Below are 15,373 nucleotides of genomic sequence, written 5' to 3' on the forward strand. Positions count from 1 at the left end.
TATAGGACCACCCGCTAACCAGACCCACCTGCATTGATACCATTTTAATGATGTTTTACATAATCTTTCCTTTGTCTTGTAAAGAAATAACTCACATACCCATGCCTGGTAAGTTTAGCCCTAACCCTCAACCCATTTCAGCTCTTCACTGCCCATGGGTCCTGTCCCCGTGCCTGCAGCTACTCACTGCCCATGGGTCCTGTCCCCATGCCTGCAGCTACTCACTGCCCACGGGTCCTGTCCCTGTGCTGCAGCTCTTCACTGCCCGTGGGTCCTGTCCATGCTCTTCTCTGAATAAAGGAGCACTACTACCAGACCTTGAGAGTCCAAGAAAGCTTTCTTTCGACTCCTCGGCTCGCTGAGCCCCCATCGGTGGGAATGGTTTCACCAGTGACTACATGCGTCAACACTTATCACATTATATACTTAAAGATGGACAGTTTACTGTATGTCAGTAACACGTCCATGAAGTTTTTAAAAATTACAGGTTGGTAATTCTGTTTCTTAGCACTGGTCACGCTTCTCCTAGAGTCCCTCTTCTTCCTGGCTGAGTTGGAATCATGGATTTTTGTGGTGCACGGTTGACACCAAGAGAGAGAAAGTATATTTATTCCGGGGCAAACGGTGCGTGAGTTTGTGAGTATGAGGGGAGTGGCATGAAGAAATGTTTCTCTCTCAGTGCAACAGTGACGTTAATAATCAGCAATCTGAGCGTTTATCTGCCATGCTGAGCGTTTTACAAATATTACCTTATTTAGTGCTCACGCAACTTTGTGAGTAGATGCTATTGGACCCATTTTACAGAAGAGGAAACTAAGTCTGAGACTAAGTAACTTCCTAAGGGGTGGCAGGCAGGTCCAGGATCTGAAACGGTCAGTAGCACTGCCCTGAGGTATGAAACTGTGGCCATCTCTGGCTGGTATGATTACAAGTGAATTTTATTTCATTTTTTAATTTTTATGTATTTCTCAAACTTGCCGTAATGAACATGTACTACTATTAATCAGAAGTATTTTTAAGTCTTTAAAATTATTTTAACCACTTTGTAACAGTTCTTTAAAAATTCTTCTCCGGTAAGGACAATTCCTCCTGGTTATTGGGCCTATCTAGTGCCACACGCTTAATCTCTGCTTGTAACCTGCAAATGGAGAAAGGGAGGTTGAAGCTCAGAGTAGCTGAGTTAGGCACCCAAAATGACACAGCTAAGGAGTGGGAGAGCCAGGATTTGAAGTCAGAACACTCTGGGTCTGGAACGCTGGTCCTTTTCATAGCAGCAAATCCGGCCACAGCCCACCAAATGCTTGCACAGCCGTTTTAACTTCTGAAGTCCCCTTCCGGTCTACTCCGCACGTGCACACATTTAGCATAGCTGAAGTCACTGCGTCCACCTGTCACTGTTTCTATTTTTTCCTCTTCAGACCATTCGAGCAATATTTTCCATGTTAGTACATAGATTTCTCATTCACTGTTTAAAGGGCTGTGTAATATTTCACATAGTTGCTATAATTACAATCATTTTCTTGGTCCTCCCTCTGCAATCGGTCTGCAATGAGCTTTTTATAGAAAACAGTGCTATTTGTCAAGGAGCCAAAAAAGCACCTAGTAACTTACACTCGCCTCCAAAAATAACAGAGAGAACAGAAGGGGAAAGATGCTCTGGTGTTTAGAGGCTGGTGATTCACTCCCCAAATCATGACGGAACCGCCAGGCATTGGCACACTCAGCCTCGTGGCAGAGGGCAGCAGGGTGTGGGGAAAAGCTCAAAAGGGTTTCTCCATGTTGATGCTCACTGAGCGTTGTCAAGGTTCATTCCTGCTTTTCAAATAGCACATTTTTCTTTCACTCACTATGAAACAAAGATTACCTACCTAAGCTTTTCCTCAGGGACTGCATTGCGCGTTACCTTGCCACGTGGGATTTTTGACCATTTCTGAACTAGGAGCGATTGGATGCTGACACAAACCTATCGGATGGGGGGGGGTCAGTAAACTGTGGCCCACGGGCCAAATGTGGCCCACACCTGTTTTTGTACAGTCCATGAGTGAAGAATGGTTTTTACATTTTTAAAAATTGTGATAAGATGCACATATCATTTTAAGTGTACAGTTCAGGGACATTAAGCACATTCATGCTGTTGTTCAACCATCACCACCATCCAGAACTCCAGAACTCTTTCCATCTTGCAAAACCGGAACTCTATACCCATTTAAACAGCAACTCCCCAGCCCTCCTTCCCCCAACCCCCGGAAACCGCCATCTACTTTCCGTCTCAGTGAATCTGACTACTCAATATAGGTGGGATCACACAGTATTTGTCTTCATGTGACTGGCTTATTTCACTTGGCCTAATGTCCTCAAAGTTCATGCATGTTGTCACATGTGTCAGAATTTCCTTCCTTGTCAAGGTGGAATAATATTTCATTGTATGTTTTTACCACATTTTGTCTATCCATTCATCTGTCAATGGACACTTGGGTTGTTTCTACCTTTTGGCTGTTGTGAATTATGCTGCTATGAACATGGTTGTACAAATAAGCTCTTCAGGATTCTATGTTCAATTCTTTTGGACATAAACCCCAAAGTGGAATTGTTGGATCATACAGTAATTCTCTTAAAACTTTTGAGGAACCACCATACTGTTTTCCATAGTAGCTGCGTCATTTTATTTTTTTATTTTCATTGAAATATATTTGCCTATAACATTATATTAGTTTTAGGTGTACAATATAATGATTTGATACTTGTATACACTGTGAAATGGTCATCACAATAAGTCTAGTCAACATCTACCACCATACATAGTTACGAAATGGTTTTTTCTTATGATGAGAACCTTCAAGATCTACTCTTTTTGCAACTGTCAAATATTCAATACAGTATTATGCACTGTAGTCACCATGCTGGACGTGATATCCCCATGACTCATTCATTTTATAATTGGAAGTTTGTACCTCTTGAACCCTTTCCCCCGTTTCACCCATCTCCTACCTCCACTCAAGCTCCCACCTCTGGCACCCACTGATCTGTTTTCTGTATCTATGAGCTTGGGTTTGGTATGTTTTGGTTTTGCGTTTTTTAGATTCTACATATAAGTGAGATCACAGTATTTATCTTTCTCTGTCTGACTTATTTCACTTAGTATAATGCCCTCAAGGTCCGTCCACGTTGTTGCAAATGGCAAGACTTCACTCTTTTTTATGCTGAATAATATTCCATTGTATATATACCACATTTTTTTTGTCCATTCATCCATCACTGGAAACCTAGGCTGTTTCCATGTCTTGGCTATTGTGAGTAATCCGTCAATGAACGTGAGGTGCAGGTATCTTTCTCAGTTAGTGTTTTCAGGGGTTTTTTGGGGGGAGGGATATATATCCAGAAGTGGAATTGCTGGATCATACGGTATTTCTATTTTTAATTTTTTGAGGAACATCCACACTGTTTTCCATAGTGGCTGCCCCAATTTGCATTCCCACCGACAGTGCACAAGGGTTCCAATTTCCCCACATCTTCACCAATACTTATTTTCATTTTTGTTGATAGTAGCTATCCTATACATTTTTTTAGCGGTTGAAAAAAATCAAAAGAAAAATAATATTTCACGACAGATGAAAATTATATGACATTTGAATTTCAGTGTCCATGAACAGTTTTCTTGGAACACATCCACATCCATTCACTTACAAATTATCTATGGCTGCTGCTTTAATTAATACCTGACTTTTTACAGAAAAAGTTTTCCAACTCCTGCTCTAGGGCTTGGAGACTCCCCCCCAGGGATGACAGTAGGCCACTTGGGCTGAAGCTCGAAAGCCACATACTAACATGCCGATGGTCACATACGCATGAAATCTGTACAATTTAGGTGCCTCCCACCTGCCTCCTGGGCCCTCAGTTGCTTACTCAGTGAGGACCCCCAGCCACGCTCCTGACACTCGTCTCAGCCCCCTCTGGCATGCAGGCCACGCTCAGGCTTGGCCTCGTTCACGTCCACGATGCCAGAACCCACAGAGACCACCTCCACTACCTCCTGACTCGGATGATACACTTGCTTCAGAGCCTGGGCTCTGCTTCCCCAGTGGCTGCTCTGAGAGCCAGGTGGCACAACCTAGAACTGCAGGGGACTTAGAATGGACCCATGAGAGACAGAAGGGAGGTGACAGTTCAATTCTCACCTCCTCCATGACTGTTCGGAGGTGCGGTGCTTCCAGTGGCTTGGTCGTGAACATCTGCAGGATTGTGGCCAGCTCAGGAAGGCACCACTTTGCATTTTCTTTTCATCCCTCTAGGCTTTTCCCTCACTCTTGCTGCCCTGGGTTTGCTTTCTAGAGAGCCCCAGCTATGTCACCCACAAAAGTCCTTTTTTTTTTTAAAGATGGGCCCCTGAGCTAACAACTGTTGCCAATCTTTTTTTTTTTTTCCTGCTTTATCTCCCCAAATCCCCCCTGGTACATAGTTGTATGTCTTAGTTGCAGGTCCTTCTAGTTGTGGCATGTGGGATGCCACCTCAATGTGGCCTGACGAGCGGTCCCATGTCTGTGCCCAGGATCCGAACCAGCGAAACCCTGGGCCGCCACAGCGGAGCACGCGAACTTAACCACTCAGCCACAGGCCAGCCCCACAAAAGTCCTTTTTTGATATAATAATTTCCCCAATGGTTCACAAACTTTTACTCCTATGCAGCCTCAAAGGCATGATTCTATGCCTATGAAACGGTATTTTATGAAATACTCAGGAATGGCGGATTTATTTGTTGGTATATTTTAGATTTTTCTAAAAGGGACCATATCCTTTACTTTGTAGGGGGAAAAGAAAACATGGCACACGTTATATCTGATCACAATCAATATTGCAGAAATTACTTTTAAAAATTAATTCAGTACACATTTTGAGGGTAGTTAGTATGTGTGTTTGCTAACTACTCAGAATATAAATATTCTCCCCTAATATGTAATTAGGTTTTACATATAGGGAAATGCTCAGTCTCACATGGAATAAAAAATACAAATCAAAACTACAAGATATCATTTTTCACCTATCAATTTGGCAAAAATACGAAAGTCTTATACAGTGTTAGCTGGAGTGTGAAGAAATAGCTCCTTATAGAAATTGCTGTTAGAAATATGTGCCTACAGATGGGAATTTAGCAATATCAACTGGATTATAAATGCACGTCCCCACTGCCTGAGCAGCTCCACTCAGACAGTCACCCTATGCGTGTACAGAGAGACATGTGCAGAAAATCACATGTACAAGGTTATTCTCTGCAGCCCCTGTTGAAATGGCCAAAGATTGTAAACATCCTAAATATCCAATAGGTCTGATCAAAGAAATGCTGTTACACCCACACAAGAATAAAAAAGAATGAGAAAGACTTTTATGTATTAATGTGAAACCGACTCTGAGATTTAATATTAAGTTAAAAAAATAGCGACGCATAGAACAGCGGGGTCAACACACTGTCATTTGTGGAAACGTTTATATTCTTTATGCATAGAATTCCTTTGGAAGGATGTACCAACACTGGTGGGAGGAAATTCGGGGACGAAGGATGAGACATTCTTCATTGTATACCTTTCTGTATCTTTGAATTTTGAAATATGTGATTATATTACCTATTGTTCAAAAAAAATGTTTTTACAAGATTAATGAAAGAAACACAAGCCTCCTACATAGAGCAATATGGTGGGCTGGAGATCCTAAAACCTTCTCACCAGAAAACACCTAAAACCCTGGGAAAATATTTTTTTAACAATATTTTTAAATGCATGACTAAGCTGACATGAAATTAAGAGAAATCCTCAGAAGCCAAAATTAAAGAAAAAGCACACACAAAGATAGAAAAGTGAAACAGAGCTAAGCTTGAGGGCACCCGGGCATCAGCAAAGCCTGGAGGCAAAACTCCAGTTTTCAAGGCTGGGAGGTGGGGTGCGCAGCAATATTGTCTGAGGCCCTGGAAGGAGGGAGTCAGCGCTTAGAGTCTCAAATATGCTGGGGCCTTAAAGAAGACACCCTGAGTGATGGGATGATCCAGAGAAAACACCTACCCCACAAAGGGAGGTGGCAAGACAACTTGCCAAAGTGGCCTCGGCTCTGGGGAGAAGGGACAAAAATACCCGCTGAGAAGCTTTAACTTTCCAACTCATTGTGTGAAGTGAATATGGCTTTGAGACCCAGAACAGACAAAAAGCAAGACAAAAGCTGAGGCCGTCTTGCTCATGAACACACCTGCAAAATCCTAAAGAGAGTAGCAGCAGACCAAATCAAGCACTGAATAGCAAATATAATACAACATGACCAGGCTGGGTTTCTCTCAGACCAGACTGATTTAATATGTGTGGTAAAAAACAAAATTCAACTGAGTAAGTCGGGAAGCATGCAATTTAGGAGATAGAAAGGAACTCCGAGGAGCTGCACAAAATGGGAGATTTTCATAGGCGGAAGGGAGTAGGAACAAGGAAGTTACACTAGCCAAAAAGAAGATTGGTTATTGCAGGTTACCTAACTAGTGCTGATCAGATGATTCCTGACTGACCGGTTTAAGATTCCATTTCTGGGAGAGTTGAAATTGTAATTAAGTCTTGGTTTGGTGACATGGGACTTAGCATGAGTGACTCCATTTTGGGCCTGGTGTCTTGTTTTTAACATTAGAAAATCTATTAAGGGCCGGGCCCGTGGCCGAGTGGTTAAGTTCACGCGCTCTGCTTCAGCGGCCCAGAGTTTTGCTGGTTCAGACCCTGGGCGCAGACCTGGCACTGCTCATCAGGCCATGCTGAGGCGGCATCCCACATGCCACAACCAGAAGGACCTACAATTAGAATATACAACTATGTACTGAGGGGTCTTTGGGGAGAAAAAGAAAAAAAAAAAGATTGGCTACAGATGTTAGCTCAGAGCCAATCTTCAGAAAAGAAAAAAAGAAAAGAAAATCTACTAATGCAATTGACCACATGAACAGATTAAAGAAGAAAAGTAAGATGATCATCTCAGTAAAGACAGAAAAAGCATTGAATAATGATTATACAAAACTATAAACAAACTAGGAACCAGATGTCAGATAAAAGACATCCCAAAAATACTATTGCAAATACCATTCTTAATGGTGAAACACTGAAAGCTTAAAAACTGGAACAACATAAAAATGCCTGCTCTCGTAACCTGATTTGTAGCTAGCACAAATCAGAAAAGAATAAGAAATAAAATATGTAAAAGTTGGAAAGGAAGAAATCAAACTGACATTAAATCATAGTCTATATAAAAAACCACAAAGACTCTACAGCCAAACTAATAGCATTAGTAAGAGATTTGATTGAGATTTTTGGACATAGATCACATACAAATACCAGCTGTGTTTCTATATACCAGCAACAGTGAAAAAAACCTTTTTTTTTTTTTTTTTTACGAAATATCATATATAACAGCAATAAAACAGACAATGTACGTAGGAGGAAATCCAAGAAAAGACACATAGGCATCCATGGAAAAAAACTGTGAAACGTAATTGAAATATGTATTAGTATAAACTCACTATTCCTACAAATTCCAAACGCTCGATGGTATAACACACTGGAAGTTTTTTCCCCCGCTCTTCCAACAGCTCACTGGGGGTGTTCAGTGGGAAGACTTCCACACAGAGACTGGGGGACCCAGCGTCTTCCATTTTGTGGCCTCATCATTTTTGGGGTCTCGGACTCCTCTTTGTGAGCCTCTGCATCCTTCTACAGTTGGAGGAAGAGCCAGGGCGAGCAGGAGCCCGTGGGAGGACCAGGCCTGGAAGTGTCACCTAATCCAGCTCTGCCCTCGTCTTGCTGTTCAGAACTCACGCTGGCCGCACTGCACTGGGAGGTAAACTGTAGTCCAACCGTGATTTAAAGATGGCGGAAGCGGGCCTGGAGAACGACCAGACAGTTCTCTGCAACAGACGTGGGATAAGTCCTAAATAAACGTTCACTGATAGAAAGAATCAACAGCACAAATCATTAATTATCCCCTGCTGACTTTTGGAGTTAATGGAATGCCAGTCAAAATTCTAACAGAGCTTTCCGTGGAACTTGAATGGCTCCTTTTAAAAGGTTTATGAAAGAGGAAATGGCCAAAAACAGCCAAAATTTTCCTGAACTTTGGGGGGAATTGCCCTGTCAGGAAATACAAGTTACTATAAAGCTCTAGCAATTTAAACAGTGTGGTATTGGCCCAAGGACAGAAAAATATACCAAAGAATCAGAAAAGCAAGCCCACAGCAGAGCCCCACACACGTGAGTGGCACACAGTAGGTGCACTGCAGATGGGCAAGGAGACGGCTGTTCAGTGAACGGTGCTGGGGCCAGTCGGGTTCCTTACGTCCGCATTGCTGTTATCCAGATTCTCCACTTACTGCTTTTCTTGACAGTTTAAAGAGTTAAATGTGAAAGATAACACTTTAAAATTTTTAAAAGAAAATACAGAAAATCTTTAAGACCATGGGGGAGAGGATTTTTAGACGAGACACAAAAATGTCATGCAAAAAGGGAAATAAGTGACAACTTAAATCACACTAAAATCAGGAAGTTGAGTTCACCTGAAAAAGCCATTAAAGAAAATGAAAAGACAAGCCAAAGGCCAGGAGAATATGTTCACGATATACATAAACGACAAAGGATTAGTGTCCAATATATAAAGAATTCCTACAAATCAATAAGAAAAAGAAAACAACTCTATAGTGAAATACAGTAAAGACAGCAACAGATTTTCACTGACAAAGGTAATCCAAACCACCAATAAACACATTTAACCTTGCTGAGACTGATTAGTAATTGTGGATATGCAAACTAAAATTACAATGAAGTACCATTTTCCACTCACTAGATTGGCGACATTTTAAAACCCAACGATTGGGGAGTAACAGGAACTCTTTCACACAAGGTGTATACATATGTTGTAAATCCATAAAGAAAAACAAGGGAAGAATACATACTTGGGGGCAGCGGTTACCTCAGGAGGGTGGGAAGAAGGGAGGGAGGCACACGGGCGGGCGTCCCAGCCTCTGGACAGAGTGAAGGTTGGTTACACAGATATTTATTTTATTATCATCATCATCATCATCATTATTATACCTTATATGTGTTTTACACATGTATTCTATTGTATACACATATACACATGCTCTATTGCACATATGAAACATTACATAATTTTTTAATTAGTCTACAAAAATGAAATAAGCACGCTATCTTGACTCTGGAAGAGCTTGAAATATAGTCACGAAAACAGAAAACCAAACCATCCTAATACAATGTGGGTGGGTGTAATGTGCCATGAGGACCAAAAGGAGAGAGACTAATTCTGCCTGAGAGCTTGGGGAGGCCCTATGGAAGGAAAGAAACTTCGAGTTGAGTCCTGAAGGATGAGCAGGAGTTGTCGGGATAGAGAGAGACATTCCACAACAGCAGGCCCAGAATTCCAAAGTGGGCGCTGGGGCCAGGGGTGTGGCGGGAGAGACCATCATGAGAACTGTGTAAGAACTTGGACTCTGCTCTCACGGGTGTATCCGCACCACACTTTTACTTTCACCGTAGGCTGAAGACAAAATGGTGGTTGTTGTCACTGTTGTTTTTCAAACCCCTCCAAAAGCATGAGCACATTTAAACTGAAAATTGAATCTCTGAAGTAAAAAGATTGTGGTATAAGCATGAAATTGTCAAATAACCCGACCAGTGCAGACTCCTCCCTCTGGGTGGGGGCCGACTGCAGAAGGTTCCCCGGGATCCCTTCCTACAAAGCAGACAGAGTGAGCCTGCGGAGGCGCTGGCAAGGCGCAGGAAAGATGTTGTGGTTATTCTGAATAAACATCAGCACAGCTTTGAGATTTATTTCAAAAAATAAATTTTGAATTTTGAGATCTGTCTAAATTTTAGATACTTTACATCTAACCACCTTATGGTTCTAAAGAAAGATAGCAATTCTTCTTTCCCATCAAACCTTTAGCCAGACCTGTTAATTCACCAGATGACTAATTTGGCATCCGGTTTTCCTCCACACCCCGTCCTGTTCCCTGAGAGAAGAACCAAAAGGGGAGAGGAGACTATACATTTCTAGGAGGCGGTGGCCTGGGAAAAGTGACAGGCCAGTGAGGTTCGCAACCTGCACAATCCATCGGTCCTCGGAGAGCCGAACCGGCAGACACGTCAGGACGGAGGGCCTGAGGCAAAGAGTTGCAACCAGAATCCCTTTAATTAGGAAAATTCTCTTCCTTTATTGTCAGAAAATCATATCACTATTATCCAAATTCTCCCATAGCTGCTTCTCCTTTGTCAGTCTTTTTCCCATAGCCCGGGTTTGGTTGAAGGGGTTAGGTGTTTTAATTACACTATGAGTGACCCAGCAAAGCAGTCAGAATCCATGGAAACCTCAACTGACGTTGTTCTTTTTTTTTTTTAAAGATTGGCACCTGAGCTAACAACTGTTGCCAATCTTGTTTTTTCTCTTTTTCTCCCCAAATCCCCCCAGTACATAGTTGTATGTTTTAGTTGTGGGTCCTTCTAGTTGTGTCATGTGGGACGTCGCCTCAACATGGCCTGACAAGCGGTGCCATGTCCTCGCCCAGGATCTGAACCTGCGAAACCCTGGGACACTGCAGCGGAGCATGTGAACTTAACCACTTGGCCACGGGGCCAGCCCCAACGTTGTTTTAACTTTTGGCTCTTTGGGTCTCTCAGCAGGAATCAGGCAAAGAGTCTCAGAAGAGTCTGCTGATCTCTCAAAAGTGACAATGGGGAGCAGGATGTCAGACACTCCTCGATCAACCCTAGTCCTTGGATAACGGGGGTATTGTAATCCAGGAACTGTTTCTATGAAGTAACCTAAGTTTTAGAGTGTTTTCTATTGCTTTTGCTTCTATTGTTAATGCCTTTGTAAACCCAAGGAGGAAGTGGCAACTGACAAGTGGACTTGGAGTCAGACGGCCCTGTTGGAAGCCAGCTTCTCCGCCTTCTCAGTTTAAGTGGTTCCCTCATCCAAATAAAAGTGCTGTAATTTCGTAAACCACATAGTTTTCATTTATTTATATTTATGAATAACACTACATCAAACATTTTTGCATGAAAATTGTGGTTCCCTGTGGCAGACACTGTTGGCCACTTCCCCAAAAGCCATTCACCCTCCCTCCGTACGAATAATACCGCAGTGTTACTCAGGCAGCCACGTGCCTGATGAGCCACGGATGGCCTGAGCCGATCATGGCAACCTGACTCTTTTTGTTAATGAGATATCTGGGGGTTGTGCATGTGGCCCCATTTTGAACAAGGAAATAAGAAGGGAAGTGTTCCAGAGGCTTCTGGGAAGGCATTTCTTAGGGAAGATCCATTTTACCCCTACTCTCTTCTTTTTCTGCTTGACCATTGTCATATGATGACAGGACACCTTGAGCTGCAACAGCTGATAGTGCCACCACCAGGGGAGACAACATCGCCCACCAACCCGTGGGTGGCCGAGTGGGAAAAGGAAGATCCCGCGTCCATTATTACATCGTAGAGGCACCAAACCAATCCAAGGACTTTTTACCACTGACTCCATGTTACATGAGCAATCAATGTCCGATTACTGCCGCTACATTAGAGAGTTTCCTGACCCTGGCAGCTGAAAGCATTCTGACTCCTGCACCCAAATTTAAATGATTTCCTAGAGCAGGGTCCAGGTGTGGAATTTCCAGATCCAGATTGTTAATATATGCGGACAAATCTCACCCCAGGAAAGTTCCCATTTACACTCCCATCAGCATATATGAGACACATTCTCGCCACAACCTACTCAACACCGAGTCACTGAGTATTATCTTTCTTTGAAAATCACTGCTAATTTGGTAGGCAAAACTTACTACCTCAAAATGAGTGTTTGTTCACCTCCATCTGGTGAAGTGTGGCATGACCAGAGTTTGTCTACGAGAGCCCCGTGGCATCCCGCCCAAGAGGCGAGTGTGGTGTGGATCAGGCCCTGAGGAGCAGTTTCTTACTCCCAATGTTCAGACTGGCTGAGAGTGAAGATCCTCAGAGCTGCTGGGATGAAAGAGTTGGTAAGTTCAAGGAGAGAAAGTGGCGTAAAGTGAGTTTCCTGATGTTTTTATCTCCTTGGTTGAGAATCTAATGTCACAGTGCCTGGTGTCAGGATCAGCAGTGGGCTCACATGGGAGAGACCAAGAACTCTTCCAGGTGAGGCCAGAAATGTGAAGGCCAAGGATGTAAAGCTGGGCCAGGCCTGGAGGAGGTGACCAGAGATCCCAGACAAGGGCCAGAGCAGCTCTCACAAAGTACACCACAGGCGTGTGCCTTCTCAGCCAGACTTACGCCTCTGCTCTGTGTCCTTCCAGCCAGAGATCACCTTAAAGATGCTATTTTGCCCCTGGGAGCTCTTCTTGACAAAAACCCAAAACATAGAAAAATGGATGAGGCCAAAATGATCTAAAATCTATTCTTATAAACAGCTCAAAAATTAAACAGGGCCAGATTAAACATAGGAATTAAGTTTGCTCACCTTGAAACTCAGAAATAACACATGCTTTTTATCAGTCAAGCTTCAGTCAGAAAGACAGAAAACACTCCAGGTGTTTCAAGTAGAGGGAATTTAATTCGGGGAATTTTTTACAAAGATGTTAGAAGGACTGGAAGAGCAAAAGGAAGGATGAGGAGTGCAGAAGAAGCAAAAAGAAAGGAACAGCGAGCTCTTTGCTGCATCTACTGGTGAGAATGAAGACCATTCTCAGCAATCAGAATGTCGACGTTCCAGAGAATGCCGACATCACTCTGAAGGGAAGCACGGTTCTTGTGAAGGGCCCCAGAGGAACCCTGCAGAGGGGCTTCAGTCACACCACTGTAGAACTGAGTCCCCTGGGAAAGAGGAAGAGGCTCCAGCTTGACAAACGGTAGGAAATTGAAAGGACCGGGCTACCACTGGCGCTCTGTGTGTCAGGTGCAGAGCATGAAGGAGGGTGTTACCCTGGGCTTCCATTACAAGATGAGGTCAGAGTATGCTCACGTCCCCATCAATGTCATTTTTCAGCAGAATGGGTCTCTTGCTGAAATCTGAAATTTCTTGTGCAAAAAATATATCTGCAGGGTTCGGATGAGGCCAGGCAATACTTAAGTATCTCAAGCCCAGAAAGATGAGCTAATTCTTGAAGGAAATGGCAATGGACTTGTATCCAATTCAGCTGCTTTGATTCAGCAAGCCACAACAATTAGAAACAAGGATATGAGAAAATGTTTGCATGGTGTCTGTATCAGTGCCCTAGGCTGATGAACAGGATCTAAGAGTTGTCCAGCTATGGAAGCAACAAGGTGTCAGATGATTCATAAGACCTGTTTGTGATATTTTAAAGATGCAATAAAAGCCCTCTATTGATTTGGGGCGGGGGGTGGAAGGAAAGGAAGGCAGGAAGGCAGGTAGACCCAGATATCAGAAGCTACCAATGCCACCTGGAGCTGGAGCCTGGGACCCTACATCTGCTGCTACAGTTTGGGAGCCACTGTTGCACTTGGTGCTAAACCCATCAAAGAGATGGAACCACTGAAAGGTTCTTCCTCTGTCTGGACTGCTGGGGCCTAGGAATTAGCCCACCTCTGCTGCCGTGACAGCAACTCTTAGGACCTGCCAACAAGTGCCACACCATGAGGGCCAAAGCAGGTCTCCTCTCTCCTTTCCCCCTCTGGTCTCCCACCAGTGCTCCAACTGGCAGAACTCGACAGAGATCCAGCTGGCAAAAGAGCCTGGGAATGAAGTTTGCAGACTCTCGGCTCGATAGTTCAGAGGGTACCAGGGCAGGTGTGAGGCTGAGCAAAAACAGGAAATAACTTGCACATTATCATGTCAAATTCTACACCTTTCTATATTTTTTACTCTAAACTGGACTATTTAACTCATTTTTATATTTGAACCTGGGTGAATTTCTCACCTGAATCAAACTCGCTTCTGTGAGACTTTTTCACAAAAGATGACCATGAAGAACAAGTTGCATTTGGCCATTCTGCGTGGAATACAGGAACCCGGCAGAGAAGTGTGCCATCCTTCACAAAGAAAGACAACGGTACTGAGGACCATGTCAACTGAAGATAGCTTTTGAGACGGACTGTTTCAAAGCATGCTTTGCTACCCAACATATCTACCCTCGGGATGCTCATGCCAGGGAACAGTTACTGTTTCTCCCTGACGGGCATCCTCTTCACCTGTCACCTGGCAACTGCACCCCTGCCTCCCTCCAGCCCACTGTCCTGCTCCTTGAGATCCTGATGGGCCTGTGAATGACAGGACCCACCCCTGAGGAAGGCCAAATAGAGTTTTTCCCTCTCTGGTGCAGGCAGTGGGGGGAATGTGGGGGAGGAAAAAATTCTATCCTACTACCCAAATTAGAAATTGAGGGGCCAGCCCGGTGGCATAGTGGTTAAGTTTGCATGTTCTGTTTCGGTGGCCCAGGGTTTAGGGGTTCAGATCCCGTGCATGGACCTACACACCACTCATCAAACCATGCTGCGGTGGCATCCCACATACAAAACAGAGCAAAAAGAGGGAGATTGGCAACAGGTGTTAGCTCAGGGCCAATCTTCCTCACCAAAAAAAGTAATAAGCAATAAAAATAAATAAATAAATAAAAATTGAATATTCAACTTAATTTGAGTTAATTTGAATAAGAAAAATTGTCAACTTCAGCAATGACTTTAATATTATAATTCTTCCCTGTTTATTAACAACTACTAAAAGAAGTGCCTGATATTTTGCAACTGATAGTAAAGTATTAGAAAGATTCTACTGTAAGTAAAGGTGATGAATTTCCATTCAGCCGGGCTCTTCTAGTATGCTGCTCTTGCACTGTGATCTTTAAGGTGAGAGATCTATTAGGTTTCTGGATATTTTTTCCCTTCAAATACTTGACTATTACACAGAGAAGCTGGCCTTGAGAACAAAAAGATGTGGGGATAATTTTTTAAAAGCAGAGGCATTGAAGATGGGGAGGAGCAGAAAGGACTTTCAAATGATAGATGTGTAGTCAGGGTTCTCCAGAGAAAAAGAACCTACAGGATGTGGAGGCAGATAAATAGATGACAGACAGATAGATAGGTAGATAGGTATATATGTAGATAGAGAGAGAGAGACGGAGAGTTATTTTAAGGAATTGGCTCAAACAATTGCAGAGGCTTGGTGAGTCCAGAATCTGATGGAATAGGCCACTGGCTGGAGATTCAGGGAAGAGGTGCAGTTGACTCCAAAGGCAGTCTGCTGGCACAATTACTTGTTTCTCAGGGGAGGTCAGTCTTTGTTCCATTCAGGCCTTCAACTGACTAGATGAGGCCCACCCACATTATGGAGGGCAATCTGCTTTACTCAAAATCTGTGGATTTAAATGTTAATC

At 43.3% G+C, this 15,373-nt stretch overlaps 1 pseudogene; it reads left to right on the forward strand.

The window, feature by feature from the left end:
* Window positions 1-12,594: 12,594 nt before the first annotated feature.
* LOC106838141 (large ribosomal subunit protein uL6 pseudogene) lies at window positions 12,595-13,407 on the forward strand (annotated as a pseudogene).
* Window positions 13,408-15,373: the final 1,966 nt, after the last annotated feature.

The sequence above is a fragment of the Equus asinus genome, chromosome 21 (genome assembly GCF_041296235.1).
Source record: "Equus asinus isolate D_3611 breed Donkey chromosome 21, EquAss-T2T_v2, whole genome shotgun sequence".
NCBI lineage: Eukaryota > Metazoa > Chordata > Mammalia > Perissodactyla > Equidae > Equus > Equus asinus.